Source organism: Prosopis cineraria, unplaced genomic scaffold (assembly GCF_029017545.1).
Source record: "Prosopis cineraria cultivar Desert tree isolate PC_DT_omini unplaced genomic scaffold, ASM2901754v1 PC12, whole genome shotgun sequence".
Classification (NCBI taxonomy): Eukaryota; Viridiplantae; Streptophyta; class Magnoliopsida; order Fabales; family Fabaceae; genus Prosopis; species Prosopis cineraria.
Window position 1 is genome coordinate 36,490,680 of NW_026555343.1, and position 23,261 is coordinate 36,513,940.

Sequence of the window (23,261 nt, forward strand, 5' to 3'; positions counted from 1 at the left end):
GTTAAAATTGTAGATTAAATATTCAAGGTTTTAGATTAATATATACCCCCTCTGTTTAGTATTATAAGACATTTTTTTGAAGAATCAAGTTAAAAAAGTATTCTTTATTTTGGGTCTTTGAAAGTGTAATTAATAATTTTTTTTAAAAAGCCCTTAATTAGGAGTGTAGTCCCCTTGAACTATAATATAAATTTTTATTAATTAAATTATATTTTTTATGAAAATTTGATTAAATCATTTATTTTCTAAATTTTTTTTCATATTTTCAATTGTATCCTTGAATGGAATAAAAAAAATTTAACTTATTAATTCAACATATCATTATTAATTACTTGAGTGAAATATAATAAAATAAAAATATAATTGAAAAATATATAAACCCTATTTAATATCCTATATTTGCATCAAGCAAAACTTGGAAAAATTATCCTACTCTCTTCGTTTAAAAATGTAAGGTATTTTTAATAGAATCTCACCCTCAATAAAATAGTTACCTACTTTTAAACTAACATTATCTTTCTATATTTATCTCTATTAAACACCCTACAATAAATATAAAGTCATTCATCAATAGGGACACTTTTTTTTTAAAAAAAATAATGATTACACCTCAAAAAATTAATAAAAATACCTTACATTTTTTAACATCTAACTTTTAAAAAAATATTTTATATTTCTGAATGGAGGGAGTAATTATAATTTGAAGAGAATAATTAATAAAATATGATAATTAAAACGTCACATAAATACAAATAAATATAAAAATATATATAATTTTAAATGTAATTAATTAATTAATAGAATAAAATTTAATTAAAAATATTTTATAATACTAAATGAGTGGAATACTTTTCACTGTGATTTAGGAATTGAATGCGACAGAGGAGAGCAACTTTTTTATTTTTGTCAAGTTATGGAGGGTTGTGATGATATTTAGGTGAAAAGCCATGAGTGTGGTGAATGAATATGGCTTGAGAAGGAAGGGAGCAAAGCGGCCTGCATCTGGAAAATGGGAGAATGCCCGGAAGAGTTAATTGGTTACTTGTTTGTCCACAAATCCCACAAAGAGAATCCCACCCGTGCCCCGTGCCCGTATCACAGTCTTCCAGAAGATGCATTCCCCACCCAAAAAAAGAAGAAAAAAGAAAAAAAAGAAAAAAACACTTTTTGTCAAAAGTCAAAACTCCTTTAAATAAAATAAGGCTTCTAGATGCCATGAGTTGATCACGAAAGCGACACTTTTAAATGCGCTCTCTGTCCCCATTAATAAAATATTAAAAATGTTTTCTTAATATTTTCTTAATATTTTCTTTTCATTGTATTTTCCCTCTAATATTCTTTTAAATGAAGATATTTTTTAAAATTTATTTTTTATTTTTTTAAAAATAATATTATAAAATATATTTAATAATTTTTATTGATATGCATTATTTTATTTAAAAATTCCTAATAAATTAAAACAATAATATATACTTATTGATTTTAAATTGACAGTTAAATTAATACATAGTCTTTCATAAAAAATACATATTCTATTACTATTAATATATATTGTCGCTTTGAATTTGTACGGAAATACACCAACATTATGCATTTATGAGTATTATCAGTGTATTTTTTTATATATAATATAAAAAGGAGGCACTGAGAGTAATTTCTTAGCACCGGTAGAGAAGCATCACGCCTGTCCAGACTAACGCCCAGAACAATAAAACCAGGCATTGACTGATGAAACACGGAAACATTATGCATTTATGAATATTATCAGTGCTTTTATGCATAAAATTTATATAAAAAGGCACCATATTAGTATTTTCCTAGCTTAATATAAATTAACTATTCAGTAAACGAGACTATTTTAAAAGCATCATGTATATGGCTTACTTTAGGAGGAACAAAGAACTCAGCAGAATTGAGCAAGCCTATTAATAGTTCAAAATAGCTCTATTTTGCTACACAATATGTATAATCATTTCTGGTGCAATGCATGGCTTGCTTGTGGAAGTAACACTGGTCCTACTGGAGAAACCCTTCATATACTGTAATGAGGCACTTGTTCACGACTTTCATAGCTTTGATCTTTGGAATAATGTTTTGGGATCTTGGATTCAAAATGTAAGCTCCATTTCACAAACCTCTTTGAACTGCACTACATCCTTCTTCTTCATGCCAATGTTCAATCTTATCCTTCCTTTTTAAATCTTGTAGAAAGAAGAAACAAGATTTATATAATCCCATGGGTTCAATGTATAATGCTGTGCTCTTCCTAGGGATACAAAATGCATCTTCAATGCAACCAGTAGTGGCCATTGAACGAACTGTACTTTATAGAGAAAAAGCTGTAGGAATGCACTCAGCATTCCCCTGTGCATTTGCACAAGTAATGATCAATGATTACACAACAATCCTAATAAAGATGCAATTTTCATGTAGTATGATCGGACTGTATATTATTGTTAAGGTATGAAATCTTGTGTTTTGTGTTGTCAGGTTACAATAGAGCTACCTTATATTCTGGCACAAGTTGTAACGTATGGTGTGATAGTATATGCCATGATGGGATTTGATTGGACCGTAGCAAAATTCTTTTGGTATCTCTTCTTTATGTACTTTACATTCCTATACTTCACCTTTTATGGCATGATAACTGTGGTTGTCACTCCAAATTATCATGTTGCTGCCATTGTTGTTGTTGCATTTTATGCAGTGTGGAATCTCTTTTCAGGGTTCCTCATCCCAAGAATAGTAAGTATAATATATAAATATATATATATATATATATTATATAAACACTCTAATAAGCCGTATTATAAACAATGCAACTCATTTGTCAAATGCTAATGAATGAGCATGAAATAAAACAGGGGATTCCAGTATGGTGGAGATAGTACTATTGAGCATGTCCAGTAGCGTGAACTTTGTATGGATTATTGGCTTCGCAATATGGAGATGTGATGACAACCATTGAGGGAGGTGTAGCAGTGAATGAGTTTCTTTGAAGTTATTTTGGATTTAGAGATGATTTTGTTGGAGTTATTGCTGTTGTTGTTGTTGCCCTCATTGTCTTCTCACTACTAAAAAAATGCAAATTAGCGAGAAAATTTAGCAAGAGATCATCTATTCCTCTCCAAAATACAAAGTTAGCAAGGAAATTAGTGAGAGATATTGATTTCGTAGCTTGACTTAAAATTAATGAGAAAATTAGTGAGGGACTATCAATCTCTCTCTAAAATAAGAGAATTAACGAGAAAAATAGCGAGAAACTATCAATCTCTTTTTAAAATAAAAGAATTAGTGAAAAAAATAATGAGAGACTGTCAATCCCTCTCTAAAATAAGAGAATTAATGAGGAAAATAGCAAGGGACTATCAATCCCTCTTTGAAATAAGATAATTAGCGAGGAACTTAGCGAGAAATTTTATTTCTAGCTAATTACTACAAAAAAAAAATTAACTTTTGACAATAACTTTTAATTATACATTTAATTATTTTCATTTAAAAATAATAATTAAATTTAAAAATTAACTAAAATATTAATAATAAAATTATTTAATATTTTCTTTATTTTAAGTTGATTTTCATTAATAAAATAATATTTTATTAAAAATATAATATAAAGAATAATTTAAATAAAATATAAATATTTTTAACATATTAATAATTGAAAATAAAATTTAATATGTATATGTGTATATTTTTATAATATATTATTTGATATATTTATATAGTTAAATAATATATATATACATACTTAATTAATTTCTCATATAATGCTTGTAGGTACTTTTCAGTTCAACTAACAAAAAAGGAGAGCATAAAGCTTGAAACATATGAGGTCAAGAGTTTAAACCTTAGCTTTGGCATAAACATGATGAATAGATGATATGGTAAGGAGCAAGTGACATGGCGCAAGGTAGACAATGACATGTCATTAGTTGTCACACATGTGGTGGGTAATAGGATACGAGATGGTAGGTGATATAGTGATTGACAAAGCATGAGATTATTGATGACATGTCACAAGTTGACATCACACATGACAGATAATGTGGCATAATTATTTTTAAATATAAGCATATTTAGCGAGGGATTAATTCCTCACTAAAATTATCAAATTTTGAATAGTATTAGAGAGGGATTAGCGAAGAATTCAGTCCTTAATTAATTTTAGCGAGGTATTGAATCCCTCGCTAAATTCTTTACTAATTAGCGAGGGAAATATAATTCCTCACTAAATTTAACGAGCTTTTTTTTAACTATGAATTTAACAAGGAATAAAATTCTTAATTAAAATACAATTTCCCTACGAAAAATGGCATTTAGCGAGAGATTCGTCCCTCGCTAAATTCCATTTTTCTAGTAGTGTTTTTGCATTCATCTTTGACTTTTTTGTAAAAGTCTTCAACTTTCAAAGTCAAAACTTGAAGGGTTGCTTGTCTATTCAAGACGTATATTTGTACAGTTAAACATATTCTATAATTTTTTTTAAATTGCTCATTAACAAATAGTTGCTTGTTACTTACATGTAGTTATTTGTCAATACTTGAATGGAATGATTGCTTGTTAATAACGGTAAAATAAATTTAATTGTATAAATATTGGTTATGAATAAACAAGCAATCATTCATATTTTGACAAATAATCATACAAAAGTAGCAAGCATTGCTCATTCTTCTTGAACAACATAATTTATAAAAGCTAATAGAACATGTTTAATTATATAAACATTAGTTTTGAATAAATAAGCAATCATTCAAGTATTGGCAAGTAATCATATATTAGTAACAAGTGAATATCCATTCAGTTATATTTTCTATTCACGTAACAAAGGAAATCAGGTCTTTTTCCTCTAAATCTTATTTTCAGTGAAGTCCTAAGAAGTGTTGTGATATTTCATAGTTATATGATCTTTTTTTCGCTATTAAAAAACTATAGGGATCCTTAACGAATATTTTCCCTAGATTACTTTGTACGAATAATTTATATTCTTGTATCTTAAGACCCCAGAATAAAGCATAATTTTATTTTGGAGCAAGAGATTTATTAAGTAAGCTGAATTTTTATTGACCAATTTAGTTTGAGGGATTTTCATCATGTATATTTTTTTTTAATTTTTGAAAATGTAGATCTTAATATAAAAACAATAATCTAACTGTGAATTAAAAAGAGAAATTAAAATCTGATTCAAAACATTTTTCAATGATCTATATTTCTCAATTAATCTTTTTAAGAAATTTCTTATGGGCCAGCAAATATTTTTTGATTTGATATCTCCTAAAACAATTGCGTCAAGTTCTTTGAGTAAGATAACATGTTGGAGAGGAGGACAGATGGGCTATTATGAGATTATTTATACCATGGAAAACCATTTTGATAGTTTTACACAACCATATCTCTTTTTCTTTTTAAGAAAATGAAGGGAAGATATTTAGAATTCAATTATAACTTTGATATAAATTTGTCATTGTTTTTAAAACCGGATCGGATCGGACGGTTCAACCGGTGAACCGATGACCCGGCCATGTGTCCAGTCCGGTTTTCTTTTTATTGTGTTTTAAGTTAACCCGGGTGACCCGGGATTAACCCGGATTAACCCGCCCAACCCCTCGGTTCAAGCGGGTTGGGCGGGTTGAAATTTAAAAAAAAATTGATAATGATTAACCAAGATGTATATTTATTTTTGACATGATAATGATTAATGATAGGTCAATAGGAGTCATAGGGTAAAAAAAATATACTTATGTCAGATGAAGGGATGAAAGAAGCAAAAAGAAATCATATTAAATTTGAATTATTTAATTAAATAATAAAATATATCACTTTATATTATATTATAAATCTATTTTTTAATCATTGAATATATATTATATTATTAATTTGAATTATTTAATTAAAAATAAAATATCACTTTCATTTATTATCTTTTATTTTAAAATAAATTTTTATTTCTATTATTTTAACTCATTGAAATTTTTTTATCATTTAATTAACCTTATTTTAAAAAAATATAGAAATGTTGTTATACTTTATTATTGTTAGAATTATTGTTATATGTTATATGAAATATTAAGACTTGAATATTTATGAACGTATTGAGAATTAATATATTTTTTATTTAAATTATATTATTTTATTATGACCGGTCTGACTCCGGTTTAACCTTCGGTTGAACCCATGACCCCTGACTCTTGAGTTTGACCGGTTCAATGATCGGTTCGATTTTCAGTACCTTGAAATTTGTTATCTAACCACATAAGTTGTCTTACATAGTATAGACAAGATAACGACACATTACATTTACCTGTCACACATTGAATAATAACAAGACTGTTAGTTAAGCATAAAGACCGAACGACGTTCAAAGAATTAGTAGCAGCCACCCCACATTTTTCAAAAAAATTTCGTCAGACGAAGCAGCCTATTATTATTATATTTATTACTCCTTTTCAGAGAATAAAATAATAAATAACTTTATATTAGCTTCAAATTTGGCAACCATTGGTTGATTTTTTTTTTTAATATATAAGACGGAAATAAACCATCGGCTGATTTTAACGATACTTTGATATGGAATTCTTGCTTGAGCCTTGACCATAGAAATCCTAACGGATACTATTGTTTAAGGTCTAAAATATATTTTTATCTCCAAAGTATTTAGGGAGAAGAAACTTTGAGAAAGTTATGAAGTAATGTAATTCCAAATCTTCAAAACTAGTGCAATATTATTTTTTTTAGTAAAATATACTGATCATCCTTGTATTATACTTTAATTATATAAATTCCTTTTTTATTTTAAAAACTCATATAAATCTCTCTTAAAGTTAAAATATATGTTACATAAATCTCCCTCATATATTTGAGATTCTATTTCCATCTATCCAATTATTAGTTTACCTTTAAGTTTAACTTTTAAACTTTGATTTGACCAAAATACTTTCTTTAACTCAAGAATTATCTAAAAATTTATATTTTCAAAAAAAATATTTTTTTGTATGTACTAAAAAAATATAATGAATATATTTTGAAATTATTATTATATTATAAAATTCATTAATTTTTACCATGCTATAAAATTTTAATTTATATCAAATTTATTGAAACTTATTTACTTATGTTTTTTTAAAATTGTTAAAAACATATTTCAAACACATATTTTTATTCATCACATGGCATGCATTTGAGAGATTATATAAATAATTTAAATTTAAAATTTATAAATATGTTTTTATAATAAAATTATGTAACCGTTAAAATACTATAATTTGGGATTTATTACGGTGAGGGATAAATTAGTAAATAAAATTTATTTTAATATAAATTTTTAAAATATTCTAAAATATTTTTAAAAGAGGTAAGAAATTGAACTAAATTGTACTCCCTCTATTCAAAAATGTAAAACATTTTTTAAGGAGTTAGATGTTAAAAAATATAAGGTATTTTTAGTTTTTTGAGGTGTAATTATTGTTTTCTTTTCAAAAGTGTCCCTATTGATAATCATTTTATATTTATTGTAGGATATTTAATAGGAGTAAATATAAAAAAATAAAATTAATTTAAAAATAGATAATTACTTTATTAAAAAATAAGATTTAATTAAAAATTTTTGAACAGAAGAAGTATGTTTTTAAATAGAGAGAAAGTTTGTATATAAGAGTATTTTACTCTATTCTTTTTAAGCAGTCGATATTAAGTCAATATCTTTAGTTTTAAAAAGTTTCCTCAACTACAGTAACGTTGCCTATCGTCAAAAACAATGACAACGTTTCTATGGTTTTAAACAATGAGTATATATTATGTATTGCATTGTTCTATAATTTGCTTAGGGTGCTTATAACTCTTTCGAGAATAATTTTAAGGAAAAAAATATAATTTAGCACATAAAAATTTTATAACTAAATAAATGTAAATTCTTGTTTATGTTATAATTTTATAACAAAAATTATAAATTAAATAAAATGAAAAAAATAAAAATAAACGTATGCAAGTGGGACTGGGAAGGAATCGTACATGCAAAGTTAGACCCGTTCCATTTGAACTTTGAAAAGTAATAATTAAAAAAGATAACTAATATTAATGACGATATTAAGGATATAAAAAAATTGAAGTTTCTCTAAAAACATTAGTAAAATCAGTTGTCAAAGCTTTACAGGGTATAATGATAACTTAAAAATTAAGTTTGAAATAACTTAGTTTTCACTTGGTAAAAATATAATTTTTCAATTTTCAAACATAATTTTTAAATAAAAAATTATAATTTTTAATCTTTATAGTTTCATCTAATTTTGCTTTTAATCCTTATAATTTTTTTAATATCTTCAGTCCTTACTAAAAAAAAACTGAAACTATAGAAACCTAAAAACAAACATAACCTTTTTTTCAAAAACTATAGGGATTGACATATTAGAAAAAAATTGCTGAAATTAAAAGCGAAATCCAATAAAATGATATGGGTCAAAAATTATGTTTTACCTTTTTAAAATAACTTGTCATAGCTTTAAAGAGTATGAGTACATCATAAATATTTAATTATCTCTTTTACAGAGTTATAACTGTATATGAGTCCTTGACTTTCATTCTCTTTTATATTGTGCTTGACTCACAAAGAAAAATAAAAAAGGGAGAAAATGAGAGAAGAGAGAAAAGTGGAGAGATGTAATTTTCTATCATTGTACTTAGTTGAGTAAGAGAAAACTAAAGAAAAAAAAGTTGTTAAATTTATATGGATAATAATAATTTTATTATTTATAAAAATATTTATATAATAAAATTTAATATTTTAACATATTATATATAATAATTTTTATCAGATATTATTGACTGAACAAAAGCATAATTAAAAGTTATTTTATCCAATACTAACAAAAAATATTTTATCCAATTTTAAAATTTTATTTATTAAATTATTAAATATAAGGTATTTAATTGAAAATTAACCTAAAAATTTAGAATTAGCATTTGTCTAATTTGTTTAAAAATTAAATATATTGCTTGTTTAATAAAAGTTCATAGTCAAAATGTAACTGCGCTACAAGTATTATGATAAAATAGAAGAAAGCAAGAGGTGGTGATAAAAAAATTAGTGAGTAAATTTAAAAATAAAATTTTCACTCAAAGTCTTCACATATTTGGGGAGAAAAGTTAAAAGTAAAAACACGTGAGTTTAATGTTATTTTTCTTTCACTTTTCTCTCCCTTTCACATTTATCTTCATAGCCAGGCAGAAAAAAATATTATTTTCTCCCCACTTTTCTTTCCTACTAAGCATAGCATTAAAGTTTAGAACCATGATGGAAGTCGCATATCCTTGCCTATAAATATTAATAACTGTTTCACTCCAAAAAAAAATATTAACAAATGTCATTTTCCATTTTTTTTTAAAAAAAAAAACAGAGACGTTATGAGGAGGAACTTTATTTTCTTTAATGTCAAACTCCTATAGTTCGTGAGGAAAATATGGGTATATTAGTAATCCAATTCAAAAAAGAAAACGAATATTAAATCATTAATAATTTCGACCGTGGATGTTATTAGCACAATCATTTAATAAATTAACTGGAATAATTAACTGCAAGAGAATTACTTCTTCCATTTTTATATATAAAAAAAATGTCATATCACAAAATTTAAAAAAATTAATTAATTATAATAATTATGTTTGAAAATAAAGAAATTGAACTAAAGTATAATGCTGTAATCAACATAAATATGTGTTAATTATTTTTCATTAATATAAATTGTGAAGAGTAATTTAAAAAATTTATAATAAATACTTATTAAAATATTGAATTTTATTTATAAAAAACAAATCAAAATTGACACTTTCTCGAACAAATAAAAATGAATGGAGTATTCTTTTAGGGAACATCGTACACAAGTGCCACTAAAAAATGTTATTCACAAACAAAGATTAATAAAAAAATTGCTTATTGTTAACATGGGAATAGAGACATGTTTTTTTTTGGAATGGTGAATTGTTATTAATTTTTATCTACAAATTATATATTTCAACTATCCTTGTGTGCAATTTTCCTTTATTTTAATTGAATCTCACTTTTTTTATAAAAAAAAATTGAATCATTCTTAATAAATCACTGTGTCAGTTCAGCAAGTATATTCAATACCCTCATTGACCACATCTATACCAACAAAAAAATAATAATAAGTTGAAAAACGATTTATATATCAAAGAGCATTTAGTTTAGAGCTCACGCTGATTATACATGAAATTTAAATATTTTAATTTAATTTAAAGCGTCAAATATTATTGGCGAGGTTTTGACATTTCATTTTGTGTATGCATGCATGCATGAAAATGTGAACACAAATAGTCAAATGCTACTGACCAAGATGCTCCAAATCTCAATTGTTCACACTAACAATGGTCAGCGTTATATAAGTATAATTTATTTTCAACCCTCTAAAATTTAAGAAATTTTGTATTACATATACATTTTAATTAAATTCACCGCCCTCATATCATACTTATAAACTCTACCTTCACACTTGCAAGCGTTATGAATTTTTCTTGGGACAAGTTCACTTTTTTGATGAATATTTAATAATTATTAATATATATTAAAAATTATTAGCCTCAATTAAAAATTTCAATTGTTTTAAATATCTATGCTATACTATACGTATATAAGCTTTAAACACAAATCTATACTCCCTCTAATTTCATTTATAATACATGTTTTAAAAGGTTCATTTAGTCTCATTTATAAATTATAGTGGTGCTTTTTATATAGTATTTGAAAGGTATTTTTAAAATTATTAAGAAAAAATAATATGACGTTAGTTTTTAAATTTGTTATATAAGGATATATTTAAAATTTTACATACTTTTATTTCTCTCTTTTTTTTTTTTTGCATTAGTGTTGGTGAGATTGGTATAAATAATTTATAAAGAGAACCAAAAGAAAGTATATAGGATCAATATATTCCATGCGGAGGACCATTCTAGATAATAACTTGAATGAAAATAATATTAAAAGAAAGACCTCAAATATGAATAAAAGAGCAAATTAGCCTTTAAACTATAAATTCAATAGTGATTGAGACTCTACACTCATTTTCAATGTAATGCTATCTTTTAATTTTTAAAAATAGTGCAATTTGACCTATGCCATCAATAAAAGTTAATTTTTACATGAAAAGACCAATAAAATTTTCTTGATCAATTTTGTAATTTTTTAAGATCCTTATTTGTAACTTTTGGGTCCTTTATTAAAATTTTCTAGTTATTTTCTATCATTTTTGAAATCAAGTCAACTAATAGATAAAATTATTTTTTTTAACAATATGGGTTAGTTTGCACTATTTTCAAAAGTTAAAGAGAATATTGTACAAAAAATAAATTTAAAGTCCCAAATGCTTCTCGACGTATAGTTTATGGATCAATTTGCTATTTAACCTATAAAAGATTAATGAAATCATTGTCTATATATATATATATATATATTTAAAAAAATAATCAATAAAAATATGTTTGATAACTATATATTATTATCATTTAGTGAGGTTTTTTTTTTATTTGTTTCAAGTTTGAGTCTTAAGCATGCAGCTGTATTAAAAACTCATTGGAAAAGCTATATGATTAAATATATCCTAAGAGTATTGACATCGTATGAATAATGAATAATTGCATAAAAAAAGAAGAAGAGGGAGATACTTTTTTTTTTTCAAAATTAAATTATGCTGACTAAAATGAGGCCAGCAACAGCATAGGGTCATCATCAAAGTTCAAGTAATTGAAAAAGATCAGATTTTCTCATATCTTCACCCTTTCTTATATGTGATGATTTCATGGCCTGTTTCGGAGGCTGAGTTGAAAATATACATGTGTGTGTTAAAAAAGAAAAAAATCATACACCTATGCCTTAATGTTTTGGGCTAATGTATGTGGTTAACTCCACTAAATAAGAAGGCCTCAGCCAATGATCCTCTAGATTTATACCCTGTCACTGATCTTCTGGAAGTGAAAAGACTAATATATCTAATTATGGTTGAAATTTTAGATTAAATATCCAAGGTTTTAGATTAATACATACTCTCTTTATTTAGTATTATAAGACATTCTTTGAAGTACCATGTTAACAAAATTTCTTTATTTTGGGTGTTTGAAAGTGTAATTAATACTTTTTTCTTGAAAGAAAAAACCCTTAATTAAGGGTGTAGTACCCTCAAATTATCATATAAATGATTGTTAACTAATTTATATTTTTCATGAAAAGTTAATTAAAACATTTATTTTTACAAATTTTTTTTCATATTTTTAATTGCATCATTGAATAGAATAAATATAAAATTTACCTTATTAATTCAAAATATCATCATTAATTACTTGAATGAAAAATAATAAAGTAAAAATATAATTTAAAACATATATAAAACCTACATAATGCCTTATATTTTGCATCAAGTCAGGTTTGTATAAAATACTCTGCATTATAATTTGAAGAGAATAATCAATAAAATTTTATAATTGAGATATCATATAAAATAAAAATAAACATGAAAAAGTATATAATTTTAAAGATAATTAATAAATTTATAAAACAAAATTTAATTAAAAATATTTTGTAATATTAAATAAATGAAATCCTTTTCACCGTGATTTAGGAATTGAATGCAACAGAAGAGAACAGTCTTTGCCAAGTCATGGAGGGTTGCGATGATATTTAGGGGAAAAGCCCTGAGTGGGGTCAATGAGCATAGCTTGAGAAGGAAGGAATCAAAGTTGCGTGCATCTGGAAAATAGGAGAAAGCCGGGAAGAGGTCATTTGGTCAGTGGTTAGTCAACGGTCCCACAAATGTGGTGCCTCATATTTTGGAATCTGGTTTCCGTCACACCTCCGGAGGCCGGACTTTACGTTCCTCTCAAATCACGCCCGCGCCCCTATCACAGTCTTCTAGAAGATGCATTCCCCACCGGAAAAAAAAAAAAAAAAACACTTTTGTCAAAAGTCGAAACTCCTTTGAATAAATTATAAAATAAGGCTTCTAGATGCCTTGAGTTGATCGCGACACTTTTAAACGCGCTCTCTGTCCCCATTAATAATTTAAAATGTAATGAAAAAGTTTTTCTATAATATTTTTTAATATTATCTTTTCATTTTATTTTTTTTACTATTCTTTCACATAAAAATCATTTTTAAAATTTATACTTTTATTTTAAAAAATAATATTATAAAATATATTTAATAATTTTTATTTATGTGGGTTATTTTATTTAAAAATATTTTATAAATTAAAATAATATATAGTTATTGGTTTTAATTTGACAGTTAAATTAATACATAGTCTTTCATTAAAAAAAAATACACATTCTAGTGCTACTAGTATTTAATGTGGCTTGGAATTTGTATATATATATATATATATATATAAAAGGAGGCACTAGGAGTAATATCTTAGCACGTCGAGAAGGAAGCATCACACCTGTCCAGACTAACGCCCTGAACAATAAAATCAGGCATTAAAAAGGGAAGCATCACGCCTGTCCAACATCATGCATTTATGAATATTGAGTGCATTTATACATAAAATTTATATAAAAAAAGCACTACATTAATATTTTTTCAATTAAAAATATAAACAGTTTTTAAAAGAAATTCGTATATTAATAAAGTCATCAAAAATAGATAAATATGTGCATTTATCAATGGAAAAAATTGTTTTTACTTCTGTTAGGTTGTTTATAGTTTGAACTAATATTAGCTAAGGCACAATGCGTATATTTTGAACCGAAATGTAACATTTTAAATTTTAATCCCTGAATTATCTAAGCTTAATTATGATAATTAAGTAAATTGACGTGATGTGTAACTAAAGAGGTTTTATGACTAACTTTGGGTCGTGTTTTAGCCCTAATTATGAGTTCGGTATGGAGTTGGGCCAACTGAGCATCAAAAGAAGAAGAAAATAAAGATTGAATATTGCTGTGCCACACGCCACAGTGTGAATCACGTCCGTTATGGTGCACCGATGAATATTGAAATGAGAGGAAACATCTTTGTGCCATGCGCTGTGGTATTTGCAGCGTCCACTGCGATGCATAAAAATTTCTACAAATTAATAATTATGGAATGAAGCAAAAAAAATAGAGAAAAGGGAAGAGGAGACGAAGAACCAACAAGAAGTTGTGTCGGTGTCCATATTAGGAGGATATTTGGGACATTTTGGAAATTATAAACACTTAAAGGTAAGTATCCTATACTCTATTTCTCCCATTCTCTTCCACATTTATGAAGTTTTTAGTTAAGGTATAATAGTGAGAGATGATTTTCAGTCTATATAAATTATGGGTCTGAACTCATTAATTTAAATGGGGTTAATGAGAGTAGATTTAAGTATCTAAATTTAGAAATAATGAGTTTTGGGAATTTTGGTTAGTTAACCTCATAAATATCCAAAAATTTCATTAATGATAGTTGTTGGGAGAGTTGTGGTGCCATAAATGAGAGTTTAATGATCCATTAATGTTATTGAAGACTAAAGAGAATTAATAAACACCAATAGGTAGACCCAAACATAAACAATGTGGGCATTGAAAAATTTAAAAGTGAGAAATGAGAGTTGAATGTGTATGTTTGGCAATGTTGACGAGTTAAAAAATTGATAATTGTAGATTGAGTTCTTAAAACACCAATTTGGCTTAGGAACTCAAGCTTGGAAGCTATAATATTGAGGAGTAAACTTTTAACATCTCAAAAATTTAGGGTAACTGGGAAAAACATTACTTTAGGTAGTTATATATAAATTGTATTATGGTTTTAAAAAAATGTTTGGAATGTAAATTGTGTTTTATGAATGTGTGTAACAAGCTATGAGCTTGTGTGATTATATATTTGTCTTGATTGGAATAAAAATGCATAGTGAATGCAAAATGAGTTTTTGAATTCCATGGTGAAGGTTAATTGAGTAGTTGGTATTGATTGATGATGATGATAATAATGATGAATGTGCTATAATTGAAAATGGGAATATATGTGTTAATGTGAAATGAGATTTGATGCTCGCTTGAGTAACACATAATTGTGAGCTCAATGTGTTGATTTTGAAAATGAAATTTAAAAATAAAGAGTGAGCATTGTATAAGGCATGATCAATAAGCGAGAGTTTGCTAAGGAATTAGGAGTAGAGAAGATCTATATGGTATTTCGATTACCCTCCGGTGTAGGGGATATAACCTTATCCCACAGTTTGTCGAGAGACTGTCACATAGTTTGTTGAAGGACTAGAACCTAGTTTTCTCCATCAGTTTATCAAGAAGAATAGCTTATATATATGATACCCTAAAGATTTAAGAGTGGGTGAAATCATGGTTCGAGAGCGAGTCATGTGATCTTTGGTCGGGTCATATCTCACAATTGGTGAGCTTGGATAATCTAGTTACAAGGACGGAACCCTATACAATGTTATAACTCACAATTTCAATTGGGAGAAATGAAGAGAATATAATGTTATTGGTCATTGCCTATGTGACTGTATGACGTGTTACATGATCGAGTTGTGGCAAGTTGAGTTAATATAATGGGTCATGGTTACATGTTTGAGTGTCTTGTGACTATGTACCAAGTGGTAAAATGGAAATGAATTAATTGAGAAAGTATGTGTTATGATGCATGTGAACTAAGTGTGGTGATATGTTTTATAAAGTTTATTCCCATACTCTTGTGTTTATTATAACTAATAGATAACTGCATAGGATAAGTTTTACCTTAGTTACTGAGTGACTAGACTCACCCCTTTCATTTAATATTTTATAGGCTATAGCTCTAGTGCTGAGAGGGACAAAGCTCCTAAGGCTTAGGAATTTGCACATTCCTTTTTGTATGCCTCTAGTTTTATGTATTTTGTGTAAAAAAAATATTATTGTCAGTTCTAGATTGCATTTTTGTTACACTTGCACTATATAATTTATTTCAATGTATGGGTTGTATTTTATGCCTTGAGTAATTGTATATGATAAGTTATATATGTTGATAAGGTCAAAATACTAGTGCAAGTGTAAAAACATTGTTTTGAATATAATATGATTGATTTATGAGGCAATGCAATGAAATTACCTCCCATTTCTGTTTTTGGTATTAAAAGGGCTGATGAGTGGTTTTAAGTTATATTGGTAATTGAGTGCATATGATTTATTGTACTAGTAGTTCTAGATCCAATGAGTAGGGTTTGGTTGTTAGGAAGGGCTTCTGACACTTGTTTTGGATTTTGGACACCCTTTTATTGAGAAAAATTGTAAAAAGTGGTAAAAATAGGTTTGGGTGTTCAACTTCTTTGTGTGATATGTTTTAAAAGTGAAACCCATGCCATTAGCTAGTTTACGAAAAGAGCTTTTTGTAAACACTTAGATCATGTCATTCGAATGGTAGATGAAAAAATAGGGTACATTGAAAATTACTCGATTCTGTTGTCAAATAACAATACAAACTATTGCCAAATTCATGCAACAAGCTGCGGCGCATTAGCTCTTTAGCAGTAGCACGATGTGCACAAGGTGTAGCGCACTGCTCTATTTTTTAGCATATTTGATATTTTTCAATTGTTTTCACTTCTTTTCATTCTTTTAAAGTATCCTATACTTTCCTAATTTGTTTTTACTCTGATTAAAGAGATTATTGTTAGATTTAACTCATTCCAACTTATAAAAACTTGAGATTCTTTGATTTGAATTTAAAACTTGGTAATCTTCTTAAAGGATTAATCTCTTAATTATTATGGATTTAAATTGTCAATGGTATTTAGTAGAGAAGATATTTCACAAAGGGAGTAGTATTTTTTAGTTTTTAATTATGAGTACATATTGTAATGTATTTTTAAAATTTTTATTCAACTTTCCTTCTTTCGTTGTTGGAAGATTTTAAATATTAAAAAATGTGAACAAGATTTTTAGACTTTTTATGTTTTTTTTTGTAATTGATTTTTAAAAATTTTTAATCTATTTTTCAGATAATAGTTGCTACAATAAAAGTAGATGTCAAATTGTCCATAGGTAAAACAATAGTTTTTGTGGGACAAAATACTAACAATTAACATACTAAATATTTTTTAATTTGAAAAACAATACATATAAGTCTGGAATTGCATTGCCTCTAATAAGATGATAACTGTGACTTTGTAAGCAACCAAAAAAAAAAAATTATGTTAGTCTGAAAGGAATTGTTCTATTTATGATTTAAAAACCGTAAGATTTTCTACAAAATTTGTATAATATGTCCAGCCATGGCAATTTTTTTAATAGATTTTTAATGGAAAAATAAAAAAATATGCGTAACAAACACGGATAAGTCAAAATTTCTTTATTTGTTTAACTGGGATATGGGAAGCCAACGACATGAATACGACATAACGTGACCTGGTAAGAGTGGAAATTTTCACTACCCCATTGTTTAGGATTTGTTAATGAACTTGCTTAAGTGAGGATATTTGAAAAATATTATTTTCTCTTTTATTAACTTATTTTCAATCTCCTTTTGTTTTGACTTTTGGAAATGGATTACTAGCACCTAATATCATATTTATATTTAATCAATACAAACAAAATCGCCACGGAACCTATGTTTTTTTTTTCTGGGCCAAAAAAATATTTAATTCAAACTATGTTAACTACTTCAAATTTTTCATGTTTTTCTAATTCCATAGACGTCATCACTACGTACAATTTAATTCCTTTTTAACTTTGCAATTTGCATGAATAAATATGTAATGAAAACTATAATTTCTATTTTTTCAATTACACAAATTGCGTGATTGAAAAATATTTTAACAGAATTGTAGATTTTTTAAATTTTAATTGAACTCCTATCTAATTTAATCAGCCACAAACTCAATTAAATTATGTTTTGTTACTACTATCAATAATGTATTTACATCACTTTTTTGAAAAATAACTAACAATAATATATATTTAAAGTAACAAATTATATAATTTAATATATCTTGTAGTACAAAACTGAATATGCGGTACACCCACAAAAATTAAGCAAAAATTACATGTAGGTCCTATGAAGCTGATTTATTTATAAGTTTGCAAAATTCAGAAGCTATAGTTAGGTTATTGGAGCTTGAGTATAATTTAAAATTATACTGTAAAAATAATAATACCCCTATTCAACATACATTACATCAATCAAATAATTAACTTACAATTACTTTATCAAGAATTTACAACTAAAACTTCAACTTTTTACTACTATAATTTCATATATTTAATAATTAAATTAAATTAATTAATTTAATTATTGAATATGTAAAGTTATAGTTATAAAAAAGTTAAAATTATAGTTATAAATTACTGGTGAAGTAGTTGTAAATAATTAATATTAAACTTTATTAGTAACATATGATTGTCTAACTATTGAATACGTGAAGTTATAGTTATAAAAAGTTAAAATTATAGTTATAAATTGTTGATAAAACAGTTGTAAAGTGATATAATGCATGTTTAATAGGAGGTCTTTGCATCCTAATTTTAAATTGTACTTAGATCTCAAGAGACATGGTTGTAGTTTTCAAATTTTATGAGACTTATTTGTGAATAAGTTTACTCTACCGGACTTATTTGTACTTTACCCAACATTAAACCTTTAAAAAATTTATTATATTTACTCTATTCATCCAAAAAATGTAAGGTATTTTTTAAGAAATTAAATATTAAAAAATATATGATATTTTTTATCTTTCAGGGTATAATTATTATTCTTTTTTTAAAAGTGTCTGTAATGAATAAATCACTTTATATTTATTTTATAGTAAAATACTATAGTAAATAGGGATAAATATAAAAAAAATGATGTTAGTTTGAAGACAAATAATTACTTTATTAAAATGTGAGATTTAATTAAAAATAATTTATATTTTTAAACGCATTGAGCATATGTATGTTGTTGCTAAAGAATACCTCTAATGAGCAAATATAACAATTTTCATTTAATTTATTCTTTGCTTGCTAACCTCAAAGATTAGCTATTACTCGCATGGTTGCTTGGTTGGCAAGAAAATGTCATTCGCTAAAACACTCAATGGCGATGCTAAAGGTCCCACTCAAATCCAGTAGTTTATTTTTTTGATTATATTGTGCACCACATAACTATAAAGATAATAATGTTTAAAATACAATTATATACTAACTCTTAATTTGGATGAAGAGAAAAGTAAGAAGGAAATAATAATATGAGAGCAAACAATCAAGCTATAGTAAATTTTTATTTATTATTTTTTTATATTTTTTTCTCTTAAGTTTATCTTTTTTTTTTATTTTTTTATATTTTTGTCCATTCAAACTAAGTTTAAATGTAAGTATTTTTTTTAAAATCTTAATTTTTTTACTATTGCTTATGTTAAATCTAATCATATTAAACTCAATAGTTCATGATATCATTGATTATGTCACTTAAAGATACGACAACTTGGGTCTTATGGTCGTATCATTATCCACTCTATCCGATTCAGGTGCAAATTTTCAGGGAAAAAGAAAGATTCCTATCGTGTGTGCGTGTCTAAAAAGAAAAAAGATTTCGAAAGCAAAAAATAAAAAAAGAAAAAAAAATAGAGATGCAGCTTTATTTAGTTTTGGCATGATGCTTGTTGAGAGCGTCTTAATTTCACCAATCAAGTCACGAGTTTCAAATGGGCAGCTGGACAGAGATAAACACATTGAGCCTTGCTGTTTTCATTCATGAATATAGCCGTTTGTTTTAACTTGTTTCATTAAAAAAAAGTGCTTATTTTTTTTTTAAATTTATTTTGTAATTTTTTATAATATTTAATTAAATTTTTAAAAATAATCAGAATAAAAAATAAATTCCTGATTATTTTAGAAAGCTACTTTGATTAATTTTTGAAAATACTCTAATGCCATAAATGAGATAGAGTATTTTAAAGAGATGAGGTATATGAAAATATCATTTTTGTAAAACAAAAATCAAGAAAAATATCACAAAATTTAAAAGATAACTAACTAATAATTATATTTTTATTATTGTAACTAAACATAAAATAATATATGTTTTTTATAAAATCTCTACAAAATATAAAATTTTTTATAAAATTTCTAAACTATTTAAAAATTATTTTTTTTAATATTAAACAAATGGCTTATACCTTCTTTTATCCAAATAAAAAAAAAAAAAGGCGCAGCCGTTGAACCAAAAATAAAATAAAGTAACTGACGTTGCTTTTATACATGCTGTATCGTCATTGAGTGCGTGTTTGAATTAAAATTTGTAAAAATGAAAATGTCTTTAATTAGAGTTTACAAATTAAAATTAGGATAAAAGTAAGGGAAAATGAAGGAAAAATTTATTTAAATTATGTAAATAATAAATCTGTCTCACAAAATGATATAATTTTCTTGAAGTCCCATGAATTTTTTTTGTCATTAGAGAATTAAAAAAATGATTAAATTGCTCTCAAATAAAATAAAAATTTCTGAAGTTGTAAATGACTATTAAATTATTACAAATTTAGAAACAAAAATTATTAATATGAGAACAAAAATTATAAATGAAAAGTTACGAATTTTCAACACCTGATGTATATCAGGACTTGTATATGTAGAGTTGCAAATGACTATTGAATTATTATGAATTTAGAAAAAAAATTGTAAATAAAAAATTATGAATTTTTAACACCTAATGTATATTAAGACCTGTAGATATAGAGTTGTGAATGATTATTAAATTGTTATAAATTTATAAATAAAAGTTGTTAATATAGAAAAAAATTGTGAATGAAAAATTATGAAATTTCAACACCTGATGTATATCAGAACCTATAAATTAGTACTTGTGAATAGCTATTAAATTGTTGTGAATTTAAAAATAAAAGTTATTAATATATGAATAAAAGTTGTGATTGAAAAATTGTAAACTTTCAACACTTGATGTATATCAGGAGTTGTAGATTAGGACTTGCGAATAGTTATCAAATTGTTGTGAATTTAAAAATAAAAGTTATTAATATATGAATAAAAATTGTGATTAAAAAGTTGTGAATTTTTTTAATATGAATATAGGATAAAAGTATCATTTTTTATAATTCCCTAATGATAGAAATATCTCTTGAGATTCCAGGAGAATTATGCTATTTTGTGAGATTAATTTATTATTTATATAATTTAAATGAATTTTTTGATCATTTTCCCTAAAAGTAATTTGTGTAATGTGATTGATGTCTGCACATTTTTTTTAAAAGTAAGTTTAACATACTATAACTTATTTTAATGATATAATTTAAAAGCATGTTTGGATGTGTAATGAAAAATAACATGAATTTTATTAGTATATATATTTATTATATGTATTATTAAAAAGAAGATATTAAATTTTAAAAATAAAAAGAGTCTATATATTATTAGGAATCATTATTTATAAATTTTTAAAAATTTAAAATAAATTGATAAATAGTTACAAAGAGCTAAAAAAAATTACCTTTTAATTACCGCAACCTTAAGTTTGAGCCAAAAGTAATTTTCCTATAAATTTTTTTAGCAATAATAAGCGGATAGAATTGGAATGATATACCACAAGCGTGGAAAATGTTATGAGCCTGGTGTTTTTAAATAAGGAGACAGGGTTAAGCCTGCATATTTTTATTTCAAAATTTAATAGAAAGACCCAACAAAATTTGCCAGTGTTTGAGGCTCTTTCTTTCTTTCTTTCTTCTTCTTCTTTGACCAGCGGTGTTTGAGGCTCTTTCAATCCTTAACAATATCAACCATATAGAAAAATTTATAAATATTTTTAGCAGACCCAACTTACGTTTTTTTTCCCCCCGCATTATATATCTCAAAAAATAGCGGGTGATCAACTATGAATGATGACGAAGAATGATTAACCCAACCTGTCGTTTCTTTCTTTTTTAATATTATAATTAAAATAGCTATATATTGATGAATTATATGAAGGACAACGCAGGATTAACCTAACATTTGTCTGTTATTTTAGTTTCTTTATATTATAAAGGGTTGAAGGAGAAAAATACTTACAATTTTTTTTTTCCGGAGCATCCAATATTCTTAAATGAATGAGAGTGTAAAAATACCCATAATATTAATTTAATGGGTGCAATCATCCTAAAATCCCGTTCAAGAAACTAAACATCCATTATATTCCTTCACATTAATCGCCATGTGTTTACATTCACAAAAACTAAAGCCTTTGATGTGGACTGCACGAACTTGAAAAGCTGCTCCCTTCTGCTCATTTTCTTAATCACTTCTCTTACATCCTTGAAGGAGATCAAGGCACTTCTATAGCTTCGAAATAAGGGGATGATATAGTGCCCGACCTCAATGGTGCCTTTTGCTAAAGCTTCTAGGTATGTGCCTATTCCTTACTTAATCACATTTCAACACAGGGGTGATGGTTACATATCTATGAAATACAAAACTGAAGCATGGAGCAAAGGTGGATTTCTTCTTTTGATTTAGTCTTCAAGTTGCTAGATTTTCTATTGATTTGTACTTGATTTCATTGATTCCTTCTCACAGTTTCTTTTGTATTTTCTGTTAGCGGCAAGTTAAAGGAGATAATTTGATCTCGCTTCGATCTGTTATAAGAGAGCTACCGATCCAGTATCCAAGGTTGATGAGGGCTCTATTTCTGACATAGGAGAGAAAAAGCTTTCGCTAGATCTAAATTTGCAAGGACTTAGCACGGGAGGTTTTAGATAGGAATCTCTTGGTGGCACTTTTGAACTAGTCTAAGGGTTTACTTATTGGGTTTTGTGATTAGGGCTGCATAAGCTAACCTAAAACTCAATAAACTTGACTCGGTCTAATCGTAAGGAAAAAATTTACCTAAAGACTAATTCGAACAGAGCAGACTCTGTTGATAGGTAAGGTTAGATCAAACCTCAGATTAAGCTTTAAGACCAATAAACCCAGTTTGGCTTACTACTTACATATATTTATGTATATATTTTTTGTATTTTAAAAATATATATGTGCTTTCGAGCCTAAGCCTAAGTTAATTATGCATTCCCTTCAATTCATTGCCGTCAATTGTCCCTTTCCCCTACATCTCCTTCATCTCTCCTTTCCCAATTTCAAGTATCATTTCCTATGCAAATGCAACTATTCCCTGTCCTATATCTCCTCTGCTTTGTTATAAGATTGCCTCTCCTTCCTTCTGTAACATCTTAAGTCTTCAATCTAGGAATTTTAAGTGATTATAAGGGTAGAATGATAATTTCAAATGAATTTTTGATTAATGACGTTTATAGAAGATTAATATAGTTTTTGGATTCTTG

The 23,261-nt window shown here is 26.2% G+C and overlaps 1 pseudogene; it reads left to right on the forward strand.

Moving 5' to 3' along the window:
- The first annotated feature begins 947 nt into the window (after positions 1-947).
- Positions 948-3,182, forward strand: LOC129289296 (pleiotropic drug resistance protein 1-like; annotated as a pseudogene).
- Positions 3,183-23,261: the final 20,079 nt, after the last annotated feature.